A 14,937-nucleotide genomic window follows, 5' to 3' on the forward strand; every position below is an offset into this window, starting at 1 on the left:
TGAAGACGAAGTGCTGTTCGGGATACTGGGATGTAAGGCGAGCGATCTTTTATGTCTGCAGGGGAACCGGGCACAGAAATTTATGGATGCCACCTTCAACAGTGCTAAACTGCACAAGGAGGCGGCGGAGAGATGTGCACGAGCGAAGGCGGACGGGAAACTGCGTGAGTATGAGTGCGGGGGCCTGCAAGGCGACAATAAAAGGTGGGTGGTCGTCCACATGTTCGAGCCTTTTTTGACTGACCAGGATGTGACGACCTTTTTGCGTCGGTACGTGGAGGTGCTTCAGGGCCCATATGTCATCAGTGACACCCGTACTGTCTGGACTGGGAAGCGCCGCTATCAGGTCGAGCTACGGCAGGATCTAAGGTCGCCGGACGGCTTCGCCCACCCACCGGGCAACTTTTTCATCGGGCCAGGTAGGGGGTATTTGTATTATTGGAACCAGCCGGATTTTTGCAGGAAGTGTCGTGGCTTTGGACATCGCGAAGGGTCGTGCACTGTCGGAGAGTGTGGGAAGTGCCACCGCACTGGCCACTCCACACGGGCATGCCCAGTAAAGGAGTGCTCCCTGTGTGGGAACACGGGGCATTTGTTCCGGCAGTGCAGCCAGAGGGGCAAGGACCTGGAGAAGGAGATCCGAGACTGGGTACAGCGGCCAGAGGAGACCGACGGGGAGGAGGAAGACCGACCGGAGGGCGGCAAGGCCCACAGGAAAGGGGGTAAGCACCGGGAGGAAAGGCAGGAGGAGGATGGAGGGCAGGAAGGAGGACAAGGAGAACTCGCAGGAGAAGAAGAGGCACGACCGGGAACTTCACGGGAGGTGAGGAACCCTAGCTGGGCAGATGTGGTGAGGGGGACGCGCCCCCTAGTGGCGGCAGAAACATCTGCAGCGTCGGGGCCGGTGGGAGAGGAGGGGGGGGCACCAGCTCTTACCCCCCTAGGAAAGAAACTGCAGAAACGGTCCCGAGCTGGGAGGCGGCAGAAGGAGACCCAGGAGAAGAAGAAGAGGACGGATGAAGGAGGAGACGACGGAGAACACCGGGAGGAGGTGACAGGCCCGGAACAGATGGTGGAAGAGACGCCCCAGTCAGCCTCGAGTGACTCCGAGTCTGATGACACCGCGGACTCTCTGCCTCCCGGACAGGGGTCCGGTCCGGCAATCTGCCACACCTTCTCGGTGGCGCAGGCTGCGACAGACGAGGGCAGCCCGATAGTGGACTGCCAGGCCGGCATGCTTACCCCCGAACAGGGTTTTCAATGCAGCCCCCTGGGGGGGGTCGCCTTTATGGAGACCTCGGACAGTGACACCTCTGCGAGTACAGCAGGGGCGGCGAGCTCACCCGAGCCCGGCCAGGGAGAGGAGATGGAGAGTGACAGCCCCCCCTTAGAGCCACCATGACCCTCGTGGTGGCAACAGCCAATGTGAGGGGTTTGAGGCAAAAGGACAAGCGGACGGCGGTGTTTTCATACCTGTCTCAGAAGAATCTGGATCTGTGTTTCCTCCAAGAAGTACATCTCAAGGACCTCGACGACGTGAGGGCCCTCCAGAAGGCGTGGAGGAGGGGTCCTTCGTGGTGGAGCGTCGGAGGGGTGAACTCTGCCGGTGTGGGTATCCTGTGTGGCTCGCCAAGCTTCACCGTCCAGATGGTCAGCTCAGTGATCCCCGGACGTCTGCTGGTGGTGGATGGCACCTGGAAGGGGACGAAGATCAGACTAATCGGTGTGTACGCCCCAGCAGACAGACGCCAGCAGGGCTCCTTTTTGAGAGATCTGGAGCCCTTGCTATACACCAACAGGGAGCTGATCATGGGCGGCGACTTCAATGTCGACTTAGGAGACTCGCACGGCGAGGGAGTTCACCTGCTGAGGTCCTTGATCACAGATTTCAGATTGCGAGACGGGTTTGATAACGTTGCACACCACACCTGGGACAACGGACGGGGGATTTTCAGACGCCTCGATTATATCCTCTCCACTGTAAAGTGGAAAGTCCTAAGCAGGCAGGTGACCCCCACCTGGTTTTCAGACCATCAGTTGCTGGCAGTCTCCTTTGGTGTCGAGGACCCCGGCTTCCAGGCCGGATACTGGAAGCTGAACAAGCAAGTCCTACTTGAGGCGAGATACCAAAGGAAGATGGAGGCAGTGCTTCGAGACCTTGAGAAGAGGAGAGCACTCTTCAGCTCCGCGGTGCACTGGTGGGAATCTTGTAAACTCATCATCGCAACGGTTACCAAAAGATACTGCTGGATCCGGCGAAGACTGGAGGAACGCCAGTGCACCCAACTCCAGCAGGAGCTTGAGGCACTGTATGGCCAGCTGAACCAGGGGGGCGCCTTCGATGGCGAACGAGTTGCGTACGTCAGAGGCCTGCTTAAGGACAAGTGGCTGCAGCGGGCACAGGACTTCCTTTTCAGGTTGCAGGGAATCTGGAGGGAAGGAGAAGAACGCTGCTCGGCCCAGTTCTTCAGCGCCGTGAGAAGACAGCAAGAGCGCAGTCTTTTCGACACCATCCGGCGCGAAGACGGGACTGCAGCCACGGATATACCCGGGATGTTGAGGTGCGCCACAGGATTCTACGAAGCCTTGTTTTCAGAGAAGGAGATCGACTCGAGCACTAAGGACAGGCTCTTGGAGGGTGTGGAGACGGCGGTAGAAGACCCATCCGCACTGGTCGGTCCAGTGTCGGGGGCAGAGGTCCGAACGGCAATGCTGGGTTTGAAGAAAGGCACTGTCCCTGGCGTTGACGGCCTGCCGACCGAGTTTTACCGCACCTTCTGGAGTCAGCTGGAGCCTTTCCTAGTGCAGGTTTTCAATGAGGTCCTGAACGGCGGTGGGTTGGGCCTCTCGATGAAGACCGGAGTCGTCTCCTTGATTTTCAAGAGTGGAGACAAGGCGGACCTGGGCAACTGGAGGCCGATCCAGCTCCTGTGCACGGACTATAAGATCTTGGCCAGGGTGCTGGGCGGCCGCCTGAGAACCGTAATGCCGGAGCTGGTCAAGGCTGACCAGACATGTGGCGTGGCAGGAAGAAAGATCAGCTGGACGCTGCAGCTGATCCGAGACGTCATCTCCTGGGTGGAGGACAGGGGCCTGCCGCTCATGCTGGTGAGCTTGGACCAGGCGAAGGCTTTTGACCGGGTCCATCATGGGATCCTGTGGGCGCTGTTGCGGAAGAAGGGTCTGCCTGACAGTTTTGTTAGGTGGATCAGGACTCTGTACGACGGCGCAATATCCCGGGTATGTATTAACGGCGCAGTGGGGAGGAGCATCCCCGTAAGGTGTGGTGTGCGACAGGGCTGTCCTCTCTCCCCCCTGTTGTACGTCATTTACATCGAGCTCCTGCTGGACCAGTTAAGGACGGATCCCGGAGTGGAAGGAATCTGAGTGCCAGGTGGAGGAGGGCAGGAAGCCAAGATCGCCGCTTATGCGGACGACATCACGCTCTTCCTGGGCTCTGAAAGCGGCCTGGGGAGGGCGTTGGACATCGTAGAGGACTTCTCTAGAGGCACCGGCGCCCGACTGAACCACGCCAAAAGCCTGGTTAAACTGTTCGGGACCTGGCCATGTGAACCACGGACGTTTGGAGGGCTGACGAGGACGACCGGCCCAGTGAAAGTCTTGGGGGTCCTCTTCCACAACGTGGACCCCGCGGGCTTGAACTGGGAGGCCAGGTTCCGAAGGATCAATCAACAGCTGGGCCTTTGGCAGAAGCGGTCTTTGACCTGGATAGGGAAGGCGCTGGTGCTGAAGGTAGAGATCCTGCCCCTGCTGCTCCACCTGGCAGTGGTATACCCCCTACCTGCAGGACGACGGAAGGAACTGGTGAGGACCATTTTTGGGTTTGTTTGGGGGCACTCATACGAGCGCATTAGAAGAACGGACATGTGTAGGCCCGTCGCGGACGGCGGCAGAGGGATTCCAGACTTCCCGGTGAAGTTGGACTGTGTGTTCGTCGCCGGCCTGTGCGTTATCCTGCACGAGAACCCGCCCCACCTGTGTAGCCGGTTTGTGAGCCTCTGGCTCTCGACGAGCATGCGACACCTGACCGTCTGGAGCAACACGACCCCGAAGGCGGAGCGGCTCCCACTGCACTACCGGCACGCAGTGCAGTGGCTGCGGGCACACCCGGAGGTCAAAGGAGGAACGACTGCGCTGAGCCACAGGCTCATGTACAAGACCCTTTTGACGTCGGAAAGGCCAGCGATCCTGGGTGTGCCCAGGGAAATCTGGCAGCAGGCCCAACCAAAGGGCCTGGACAACAAGTTGAAGGACTTGAACTGGCTCTGCGTGTGGGGTCGGTTGGCGGTCAGGTCCGTCATGCATGCGCATGGACTATCACGGCAGAGTCAGTGCCCAAGACACGGCTGCACAGGTGAAGAGACCGTGAACCACGTGTTTTGGGAGTGCGGGTTCGTGCAGGGGGTGTGGAGGACCAGCAGACACCTATACGCACAGGTAGGTCTGGATTCCCCATTGTCACTGCGGATGGTGCTGCGAGGAGTGCCCGGTTCCCGTCCCTGGACCGCCAGCTTCTTACTGTGGCTCCTGATCAGTCTCACAAAGCTGTACGTGTGGGAAGCACGGACTGAGCTGGTCAGGAACGGCGTGGAGGTGACCATCGCAGGCATCCTGAGGAGAGTGAAAGCGGATGTGGTCCGAAGAATCCGATGGGATATAATGCGCTGGGGTTTCGCAGCCGCAAAGGAGCGCTGGAAGGACTTGATCACGTGGTGTTAAAGGTGGTGGGTAGATTAAACTTTTAAGCTCTGTTTTTGTACTGTTTTTCTAATAAATATAAAAAAAAAAAAAAAAAAAAATCTGTTCTTATCAGTTTAATATCTGATACGTCCCCCATCGGGGGACCACATATTAAACGGATTTTTGGAACAGGGAGCTGGATCAGGAGCTTGCTCCGTCCTCTCCACGCATCGGCCCGGTATTGCAGCGCCTCCGGGAACGGTGCACTACCTTCTCTCAGCGGTGAAAAGACAGACGTAGCTAGCAAGCAAGCGAGGTGGACCGGAGCTCCTTCCTCTCCGGTCTCGTCTCTCGTCCATCTGTGTGTCTCTGTGTCTCTCTCTCTCCCCCTCCCCGTTCCCGTGCTCCCTCCGTGCACTTTCCCGCGCCTCGACTCTCTCGGCAAGCAGGCCGGCCCCCTTTTCGGCTCCCGTGCGTTTTCCCTCCAAAAAACTTAGTTTTTTCCTCCTTTTTCCAGGGAGGCAGGCGTGGCTGTGTGTGTGTGTGTGTGTGTGTGTGTGTGTGTGTGTGTGTGTGTGTGTGTGTGTGTGTCCCCGTCCTTGCAGGCGGGCCCCTTTCGACAGCCGGCCGTTTTCCCTCCAAAAAACTTAGTATATACACCTTTTCTTTCTTTTTTTCGGCAGGCAGGCAGGTGTGTGTGTGTCCCCGTCCCTCCCGAGAGAGCGCTGCCCCTTGCCTCTGCCCGCAGGTGCCGACGGTCCGCTTTCGCTTGCAGCTCACTCGGCACGGCTGCTGCTGGTGGGAGGGGCCTAAGCTAAGGAGGCCGGCCGGCTGGCGCCCCCCGCGGCTGCGGTCGTTGTCGGGCCGTTGACAGGAGATCAAAGAGCAGGGCCCCCGCCCGGGACTGGCGGGCAGGCAGGCGAGCAAGCAGGCAGGCAAGAGAGGGGGAGAGCGGAGTCCGGGCGGCCGGCAGCCGCGTGCGGACCGGGCTCCAGAGGCGTCGGCCTGCGCCGCTGCGCGCCAGCCGGACGCCCGCGCGCCCGCCCAAGGCCGGCGTCGGGCATCGCTTCTCGGCCTTTTGGCTAAGATCAAGTGTAGTATCTGTTCTTATCAGTTTAATATCTGATACGTCCCCCATCGGGGGACCACATATTAAACGGATTTTTGGAACAGGGAGCTGGATCAGGAGCTTGCTCCGTCCTCTCCACGCATCGGCCCGGTATTGCAGCGCCTCCGGGAACGGTGCACTACCTTCTCTCAGCGGTGAAAAGACAGACGTAGCTAGCAAGCAAGCGAGGTGGACCGGAGCTCCTTCCTCTCCGGTCTCGTCTCTCGTCCATCTGTGTGTCTCTGTGTCTCTCTCTCTCCCCCTCCCCGTTCCCGTGCTCCCTCCGTGCACTTTCCCGCGCCTCGACTCTCTCGGCAAGCAGGCCGGCCCCCTTTTCGGCTCCCGTGCGTTTTCCCTCCAAAAAACTTAGTTTTTTCCTCCTTTTTCCAGGGAGGCAGGCGTGGCTTGTGTGTGTGTGTGTGTGTGTGTGTGTGTGTGTGTGTGTGTGTGTGTGTGTGTGTGTCCCCGTCCTTGCAGGCGGGCCCCTTTCGACAGCCGGCCGTTTTCCCTCCAAAAAACTTAGTATATACACCTTTTCTTTCTTTTTTTCGGCAGGCAGGCAGGTGTGTGTGTGTCCCCGTCCCTCCCGAGAGAGCGCTGCCCCTTGCCTCTGCCCGCAGGTGCCGACGGTCCGCTTTCGCTTGCAGCTCACTCGGCACGGCTGCTGCTGGTGGGAGGGGCCTAAGCTAAGGAGGCCGGCCGGCTGGCGCCCCCCGCGGCTGCGGTCGTTGTCGGGCCGTTGACAGGAGATCAAAGAGCAGGGCCCCCGCCCGGGACTGGCGGGCAGGCAGGCGAGCAAGCAGGCAGGCAAGAGAGGGGGAGAGCGGAGTCCGGGCGGCCGGCAGCCGCGTGCGGACCGGGCTCCAGAGGCGTCGGCCTGCGCCGCTGCGCGCCAGCCGGACGCCCGCGCGCCCGCCCAAGGCCGGCGTCGGGCATCGCTTCTCGGCCTTTTGGCTAAGATCAAGTGTAGTATCTGTTCTTATCAGTTTAATATCTGATACGTCCCCCATCGGGGGACCACATATTAAACGGATTTTTGGAACAGGGAGCTGGATCAGGAGCTTGCTCCGTCCTCTCCACGCATCGGCCCGGTATTGCAGCGCCTCCGGGAACGGTGCACTACCTTCTCTCAGCGGTGAAAAGACAGACGTAGCTAGCAAGCAAGCGAGGTGGACCGGAGCTCCTTCCTCTCCGGTCTCGTCTCTCGTCCATCTGTGTGTCTCTGTGTCTCTCTCTCTCCCCCTCCCCGTTCCCGTGCTCCCTCCGTGCACTTTCCCGCGCCTCGACTCTCTCGGCAAGCAGGCCGGCCCCCTTTTCGGCTCCCGTGCGTTTTCCCTCCAAAAAACTTAGTTTTTTCCTCCTTTTTCCAGGGAGGCAGGCGTGGCTTGTGTGTGTGTGTGTGTGTGTGTGTGTGTGTGTGTGTGTGTGTGTGTGTGTCCCCGTCCTTGCAGGCGGGCCCCTTTCGACAGCCGGCCGTTTTCCCTCCAAAAAACTTAGTATATACACCTTTTCTTTCTTTTTTTCGGCAGGCAGGCAGGTGTGTGTGTGTCCCCGTCCCTCCCGAGAGAGCGCTGCCCCTTGCCTCTGCCCGCAGGTGCCGACGGTCCGCTTTCGCTTGCAGCTCACTCGGCACGGCTGCTGCTGGTGGGAGGGGCCTAAGCTAAGGAGGCCGGCCGGCTGGCGCCCCCCGCGGCTGCGGTCGTTGTCGGGCCGTTGACAGGAGATCAAAGAGCAGGGCCCCCGCCCGGGACTGGCGGGCAGGCAGGCGAGCAAGCAGGCAGGCAAGAGAGGGGGAGAGCGGAGTCCGGGCGGCCGGCAGCCGCGTGCGGACCGGGCTCCAGAGGCGTCGGCCTGCGCCGCTGCGCGCCAGCCGGACGCCCGCGCGCCCGCCCAAGGCCGGCGTCGGGCATCGCTTCTCGGCCTTTTGGCTAAGATCCCGTGTGCGTGGCCTGACCGCGGCTCGGGTTCTGAAGCCAAAGGAGGGAAGAGACGGACGGCGCAGCTTTTTTAAGCGACGGCGATTTTTTTCCGTGGCGGAAGGGACTCCGGCCACTTTGAGAATGGAGAAGATTTCCAGCAGGACCGCAAGACCAAGGCACACTGTACGTTTCGTGTTGCGAGAGGAGGCTTCGGACAAGGATTTTGCCAAGAGAGACGCTTTCGAGGACGTCGTCCTTTTCAAGCACCTGGCCTTGCAGCCTGAAGACATCTATTGCCTGCAGAACTTTCCAGGTAAAAGGATTTTTGATTTGTCACTATTTTCTGCGGTACAGTGCACGAAAATATGGTCCACATTGGCTGCTCGCAGACAGGAGGAACCTTTTGTTCATTTTTATCTCGAACCTTTGTTTGCTCGCGAGTCGAGACCCATATGGGTCCATATGAATAATCCTTTCACCCCGGAAGCAGACATCGTCAACTTTCTTAAAAGATTTGTTGACGTGCAAGATACAGGGACAAAAGTAATGGACAGGAAGAGAGTCTGGAACGGCAAAAGAAGGTTTCTTGTGCGTTTCAGAGCAGACCCCAGCGCAGAGGATGGGCTTTTGCACCCCCCTGCACACTTTTCAATTGGAGCTTACACAGGTTACCTGAACTATCCAGACCAGCCTTTCGCATGCAGACGGTGTAACCAGAGAGGCCACTACGCTGCCGACTGTGAAGCGGAGGTCTGCCGAAGATGCGACACCGTGGGACACAGCACCTTGATGTGCAGAGCCGAGCCAAAGTGCAATCTGTGCGGGGCTTCTGGACACATCTACAAGGTATGCCCGATAAAAGCACGGAGTTTCGCAGCAGTGACGGGTGGCTCGTTGGCAGTGCGTGCAACCGCAGCTCCTCTTACGGAAGACAGGGCAGCTGCGCCAGCAGAGAGATCGACACCGGTGTCACTGGTCCCGGACGCTGCTGAGGAGGAGATGGAACCTGAGGGGGTGGAACAAGGGCATAAAGAAACGGATCACGGGCAGACGACAACAGCACTTACCTCAGCAGATGATCGCCACGGCCAGGAAGAAGCGGAGATCCCGGTGAGCGCAGAGGGGGTCCCGGTGAGTGCAGAGGAGGAAGATGGGGTCTCGCTCGCCTCGCTTGAGCAACTGAGAGAGTTGGCGGAGGGCTCAAGCGTGCCCCCTGCGGAGAAAGAAATGTCAGATTGGGGAGAGATAGTGGATACTGCGGAGGCCATGGACACTGCCCTGGCCAAGAAGGGTGGGAAAAGGAAGGCGGAACACTATGCGCCCTTCCTGGTGAAAAAACCGGGCATGGACCCTCTGGACTACCTCGAGTCGATGGCCACAGATTCGTTGGCCCAGACTGAATCCACGCCATTAGGAACGGAGGGTGAGGTAAGTGGTGTGGGAGTCCCCCCCCTCACGGCGGAACCAGGAATGTCTTCGAGCTGTGTCATTCCAGAGACTGAGCTGACCCCGACCCCGGCAGGAGCCCCTGAGGAATGCATGCAGCCACGTGTCGCCCTGCAGAGAAAAGAACAGGACGTCTTTATTTTCGCAGAGGTACCCTTGAAATTCAAGGTATTTTGTAAATGGGACGAAAAGGCCAGCAAACTGATCTGGCCTTCGACCTTTAACGAGCAGCAGCTATCCCCGGCAGGGATCGTGGTGCGGTGTGGGCACTTTGGTGAGGAGATCACAACTCTGGAGGTAAGAGGCTGTAACCAGATGGACGCAGTCGCTAAGAAGATAGCGCTAAACAACCTGGTTAAGGAATGGTTTGCGGGCGACGGAGATCTGAAAGAGAGGTACGAGAGGGAGGTGGAAAGACGCCCAGGCAACGTGGTGGTGAATCTGGATTTTCCGGTGATGTTCATGGAGCGCTGCGCCTGGAAGAACGGAAACGTGCAGTACCCACCCCAGCCATCAGGCTTCCGGCGTTCGCTGAAGTCGCGGACTGGGAGGCAGACTGGAGTGACAATGAGCAGTACACGGACAGGAGATAAAATTAACACCTTATTCTTACAGGGGAAAGACGAGGAGCCAGTGCGTCGCGCATACATGGAACTGATGCAGTCGGTGTGCCGGCACTATGACTCTCCGTAACGGCCCCCAATGTTGAAAATACTAACTCTGAACATTCGGGGTTTAAGGAATTTGGTAAAGAGGACGGCCTTTTTTTCTTTCCTGAAAACCATAGTTTTCGATATCTGTCTGGTACAGGAAGTCCATCTAAGAGATGAAAGGGACGTCATACAGTTCACTCGTGAGTGGGACAGAGGGGACTCTAGATGGAATATCGGAGGCGTCCACTCCTCGGGAGTCGGCATTTTATTTGGTAATCATGATTTTATAGTGGAGAAGTGTGTGAATGTAGTGCCTGGAAGAGTTTTTTATCTGGATATCTGTTTGGGTGAGAGTTGCTTTCGGTGCGTGTGCGTGTACGCCCCGGCAATGATGGCTTTGCGGGCGGATTTTTTTAAAGAACTTTATCCTGTTTGCCTTACCAACAAACGGATCATCATGGGAGGTGATTTTAACGTGGACCTCCGAGATAAGAAGGACCCAGGAGCAAAGCAGCTCAATCTTCTACTAACACAGTTTGGGCTCTACGACTGCGCCTACCGGATCCAAAGGGAGAAAGCAGAGGCCACGTGGAGGAACGCCCAAGGTACTGTAAAGCGCCTCGATTACGTCTTCGCCTCACTGGACGTACCTGTTGAGATGGTGGTGGTGCAGCCGGTAGGTTTCTCTGATCATGCTCTCGTAGAGGCCCATTTTCCACACCTAAAGAGCCAGTTTGGGTGTGGGGTGTGGAAATTAAATACGGAGAGCCTAAAAGAGGACGAGTACATCAGGGCAATGAGGTTCAAACTGCAAACCTGGTGGAAGGAGAGGAATCTGAGCACCCCCCTGATTGATTGGTGGGAACATCTAAAGAAGAGAATTAGAACAGAGTCCAGAGCTTATTGCCGAGCAAGACTCAAACGCGAGCGACAGAAAGGCAGGGAGTTACAGGAAAGGTTAAACACCTTGTTCTCCCAGTGTAATAAGGATATGTCTGTGTGCCTTGATGAGATTTCAGCAGCTAAAGCTGAACTGCGCGCCTACCACGAGCAAAAGGCGAAGAGCTACCTGTTCAGAGCCCACGCGCAGTTCATACAAACCCACGAAACATGTTCCAGTTTTTTCTTCCGACAGATACGCCAGAGGCAGAAGCGCAGCGTGATGGCTGGCATTCAGACCCCGGAAGGGAAAATAGCAACTAGCAGTGAGGAGATGCTGGAAACTGTGAGGCGTTTTTACCAATGTCTTTTCTCCCTAAAGACAGTGGACGAGGCCATGGGGGCAAGGCTGCTGAGCAATATTACAGCACAGATTCCTGTCGAAGCCCAAGATCAGCTTGAGGCGCCTATAAGCTTACAGGAACTTGGCGACGCCTTGCTCGGCATGAAGACTGGCAAGGTACCAGGTAAAGACGGGCTACCAGCTGAATTTTATCGGACGTTCTGGGACATCTTAGGCCCAATTGTACTACAGGTGGCGGAGGAAATCTTTCGCAGGAAGACCATGTGTGAGTCCATGAGGGAGGGGATCCTTACACTGCTGTATAAAAAAGGGCCTGCAACGGACCTTAGAAACTGGAGGCCGCTGCAAATGTTGTGTGTGGACTATAAGCTGATTGCCAAAGTGCTGGTAAATCGCTTGAAGGGGGTCCTGGCCCATGTGATCGGTTGGGACCAAACCTGCGGGGTTCGAGGTCGTCGTGCCAGCTGGACCCTCCAGCTAGTGCGGGATGTGATTGCGTGGTCCGAAAACAGGAACGTCCCGTTGCTGATCGCCAGCCTGGACCTCGAAAAAGCATTTGACAATGTCTCACACACTTTTGTCTGGCAGGTAATGGAGAAGATGGGTTTCGGCCCCGTCATGCTGGGCTGGCTAAAAATACTGTACTCACAGGTTGGCAGCAGAGTACTGGTGAACGGGCACCTGGGAGGGCTGGTCCACCAAGAGTCCGGGGTGCGTCAGGGCTGCCCCCTGTCCCCGTTACTTTTTGCACTGTACATGGAGCCTTATGCGCGGGCAGTCCAGAAGGAGCCATCCATCGACGGGATCCTGGTACCTGGGAGTGGAGGGAACAGAGTTAAGGTGGCATTATACGCTGACGATGTGACCTTATTCCTCAGCTCTTACCTCAGTTTGCAGGCAGCCTTGGACGTCTTCGAGAACTTCTCCCTCGCGTCAGGTGCTCGGCTAAACAAGGGGAAAAGCCAGATTAAGCTCTTCGGGCCTTGGAAAGAACAACTCGGACCGGCACATGGACTAGGCATCTGTCAAGGCCCCCTTAAGATCCTGGGGGTGCTGTTCACGGCTCAGGATGCTGCCCGGTGCAATTGGTCCCAGAGGCTTGAGAAGGCGCGGCTGCAGCTGACGCACTGGAAGAACAAGCAGCTGTCCTTTGTGGGTAAAGTCCTGATCCTGAAAGTGGTGTACTTGCCCGTGCTGGTTTACCTGGCGTCCGTGTATCCCATGCCTGCGCGCTTTAACAGATACCTGGTAAGGGAGGTTTTCAAGTTCATGTGGGGGGGGAGATACGAGTACGTGCGCAGAGTCGACATGTATCGGCCGGTGGAAGAAGGCGGACGGGGGGTTCCTAACTTCCCCGCAAAACTCAACTGCATATATGTGTCTGGCCTGTGTATTGCTCTGCATTCCCCAGTCTCACACCCCTTTCAGTATTTTGTCAGGTTCTGGCTAGCAAGCCACGTGCGTGGCCTGGCCCAGTGGTCCAACAGTCTGCCCCATGGGAACGACCTCCCGTGGCACTACCGGCATGCGACACACTGGTTGAAGCAGCACCCTGAGCTAAGAGACCACCAGATCCTGCTCAACCACAGACGGCTCTACTCTGCAGTAACCCAAGCTGAGGAGGCCAGCCTCGTAGGAGGCGTCCCCAACGATGTCTGGCGGAGAGTCCAGCCCAGGGGGCTACAGCACCACCTGATGGACTTGAACTGGCTGTCTGCTTGGGGTCGTCTGGCAGTCCGTGAGGTCTTGTTCAAACACAAGCTGACGAAGCAGCAGGAGTGTCCAAGAGCCGGGTGTCACGCCGTGGAATCCATCAGCCACGTGTTCTGGGACTGTAATTTCGCTCAGCGAACTTGGAACAAATGTGAACCTTTGTTTGCTAGTCTGTCATCCACGTTCCGTGTACTTCCTGGGGTTATTTTGCGTGGGTTGAAGGTGGGAAGCAGGACAAACACCATGGGTTTTGTGTTATGGTTGCTTGTTAGTTTAATTAAGTTTGAGTTGTGGAATTCTCGGAATTTGTTAGTTAAAAGGGGAACTGTTTGTACAGTAGATGGGTTATACAGACGGCTTTTGTGGAACTTAAGAGGGTTGGTAGAAGGGGACATAAAGAGATGGGGTTTTCACGCCGCAAAGGAGAAATGGAAATCCATAGTGGATATTTGGGACTGGAAATAGTTTTTGAGCCTCTAGTTTCCTTGTAAATTTGTAAATAGACTGTTTGGGAGATTTGGTGGGCGGGTGGTTAATTTGCATAAAGGGCGGGATCATGTAAATAGGGTTTGGGCTGTAAATTGTGGTTTTGTGTATTTCCAAGTATGTCGCTCATTTTCTGTACGAATATCTGTTTTGAATTTGATTTTGGGGTTGCTTTTGAGTGGGAAGAATAGTAAAAGGGCGGTTTGTGTTTGTATAAGGGTGGGTTTATGATACCTTTTTGATTTAGCTGTGTAATTGTTTTATTTTCGTCTTGTGTTTGTGAATTGATGTATTTGAAGTTTTGGTGTTTTCTTTTGTATTTTGTATAATAAAAAAAAAAAAAAAAAAAATCTGTTCTTATCAGTTTAATATCTGATACGTCCCCCATCGGGGGACCACATATTAAACGGATTTTTGGAACAGGGAGCTGGATCAGGAGCTTGCTCCGTCCTCTCCACGCATCGGCCCGGTATTGCAGCGCCTCCGGGAACGGTGCACTACCTTCTCTCAGCGGTGAAAAGACAGACGTAGCTAGCAAGCAAGCGAGGTGGACCGGAGCTCCTTCCTCTCCGGTCTCGTCTCTCGTCCATCTGTGTGTCTCTGTGTCTCTCTCTCTCCCCCTCCCCGTTCCCGTGCTCCCTCCGTGCACTTTCCCGCGCCTCGACTCTCTCGGCAAGCAGGCCGGCCCCCTTTTCGGCTCCCGTGCGTTTTCCCTCCAAAAAACTTAGTTTTTTCCTCCTTTTTCCAGGGAGGCAGGCGTGGCTTGTGTGTGTGTGTGTGTGTGTGTGTGTGTGTGTGTGTGTGTGTGTGTGTGTGTCCCCGTCCTTGCAGGCGGGCCCCTTTCGACAGCCGGCCGTTTTCCCTCCAAAAAACTTAGTATATACACCTTTTCTTTCTTTTTTTCGGCAGGCAGGCAGGTGTGTGTGTGTCCCCGTCCCTCCCGAGAGAGCGCTGCCCCTTGCCTCTGCCCGCAGGTGCCGACGGTCCGCTTTCGCTTGCAGCTCACTCGGCACGGCTGCTGCTGGTGGGAGGGGCCTAAGCTAAGGAGGCCGGCCGGCTGGCGCCCCCCGCGGCTGCGGTCGTTGTCGGGCCGTTGACAGGAGATCAAAGAGCAGGGCCCCCGCCCGGGACTGGCGGGCAGGCAGGCGAGCAAGCAGGCAGGCAAGAGAGGGGGAGAGCGGAGTCCGGGCGGCCGGCAGCCGCGTGCGGACCGGGCTCCAGAGGCGTCGGCCTGCGCCGCTGCGCGCCAGCCGGACGCCCGCGCGCCCGCCCAAGGCCGGCGTCGGGCATCGCTTCTCGGCCTTTTGGCTAAGATCAAGTGTAGTATCTGTTCTTATCAGTTTAATATCTGATACGTCCCCCATCGGGGGACCACATATTAAACGGATTTTTGGAACAGGGAGCTGGATCAGGAGCTTGCTCCGTCCTCTCCACGCATCGGCCCGGTATTGCAGCGCCTCCGGGAACGGTGCACTACCTTCTCTCAGCGGTGAAAAGACAGACGTAGCTAGCAAGCAAGCGAGGTGGACCGGAGCTCCTTCCTCTCCGGTCTCGTCTCTCGTCCATCTGTGTGTCTCTGTGTCTCTCTCTCTCCCCCTCCCCGTTCCCGTGCTCCCTCCGTGCACTTTCCCGCGCCTCGACTCTCTCGGCAAGCAGGCCGGCCCCCTT

General features: G+C 57.1%; 5 non-coding genes across 5 annotated transcripts; all 5 read left to right on the forward strand.

Moving 5' to 3' along the window:
- Positions 1–4,779: 4,779 nt before the first annotated feature.
- LOC148805867 (U2 spliceosomal RNA) lies at positions 4,780–4,973 on the forward strand. Its single transcript, XR_016089923.1, has one exon. It is a non-coding gene; the product is annotated as a U2 spliceosomal RNA (small nuclear RNA).
- Positions 4,974–5,763: 790 nt separating this feature from the next.
- On the forward strand, positions 5,764–5,954 carry LOC148805868 (U2 spliceosomal RNA). Its single transcript, XR_016089952.1, has one exon. It is a non-coding gene; the product is annotated as a U2 spliceosomal RNA (small nuclear RNA).
- A 789-nt stretch (positions 5,955–6,743) lies between these two features.
- Positions 6,744–6,934, forward strand: LOC148805869 (U2 spliceosomal RNA). Its single transcript, XR_016089953.1, has one exon. It is a non-coding gene; the product is annotated as a U2 spliceosomal RNA (small nuclear RNA).
- Positions 6,935–13,576: 6,642 nt separating this feature from the next.
- On the forward strand, positions 13,577–13,772 carry LOC148805870 (U2 spliceosomal RNA). The gene has a single exon (XR_016089920.1). It is a non-coding gene; the product is annotated as a U2 spliceosomal RNA (small nuclear RNA).
- A 785-nt stretch (positions 13,773–14,557) lies between these two features.
- LOC148805871 (U2 spliceosomal RNA) lies at positions 14,558–14,748 on the forward strand. The gene has a single exon (XR_016089954.1). It is a non-coding gene; the product is annotated as a U2 spliceosomal RNA (small nuclear RNA).
- Positions 14,749–14,937: the final 189 nt, after the last annotated feature.

Source organism: Atractosteus spatula, unplaced genomic scaffold (genome assembly GCF_055471065.1).
Source record: "Atractosteus spatula isolate fAtrSpa1 unplaced genomic scaffold, fAtrSpa1.hap1 Scaffold_65, whole genome shotgun sequence".
Taxonomy (NCBI): Eukaryota; Metazoa; Chordata; class Actinopteri; order Semionotiformes; family Lepisosteidae; genus Atractosteus; species Atractosteus spatula.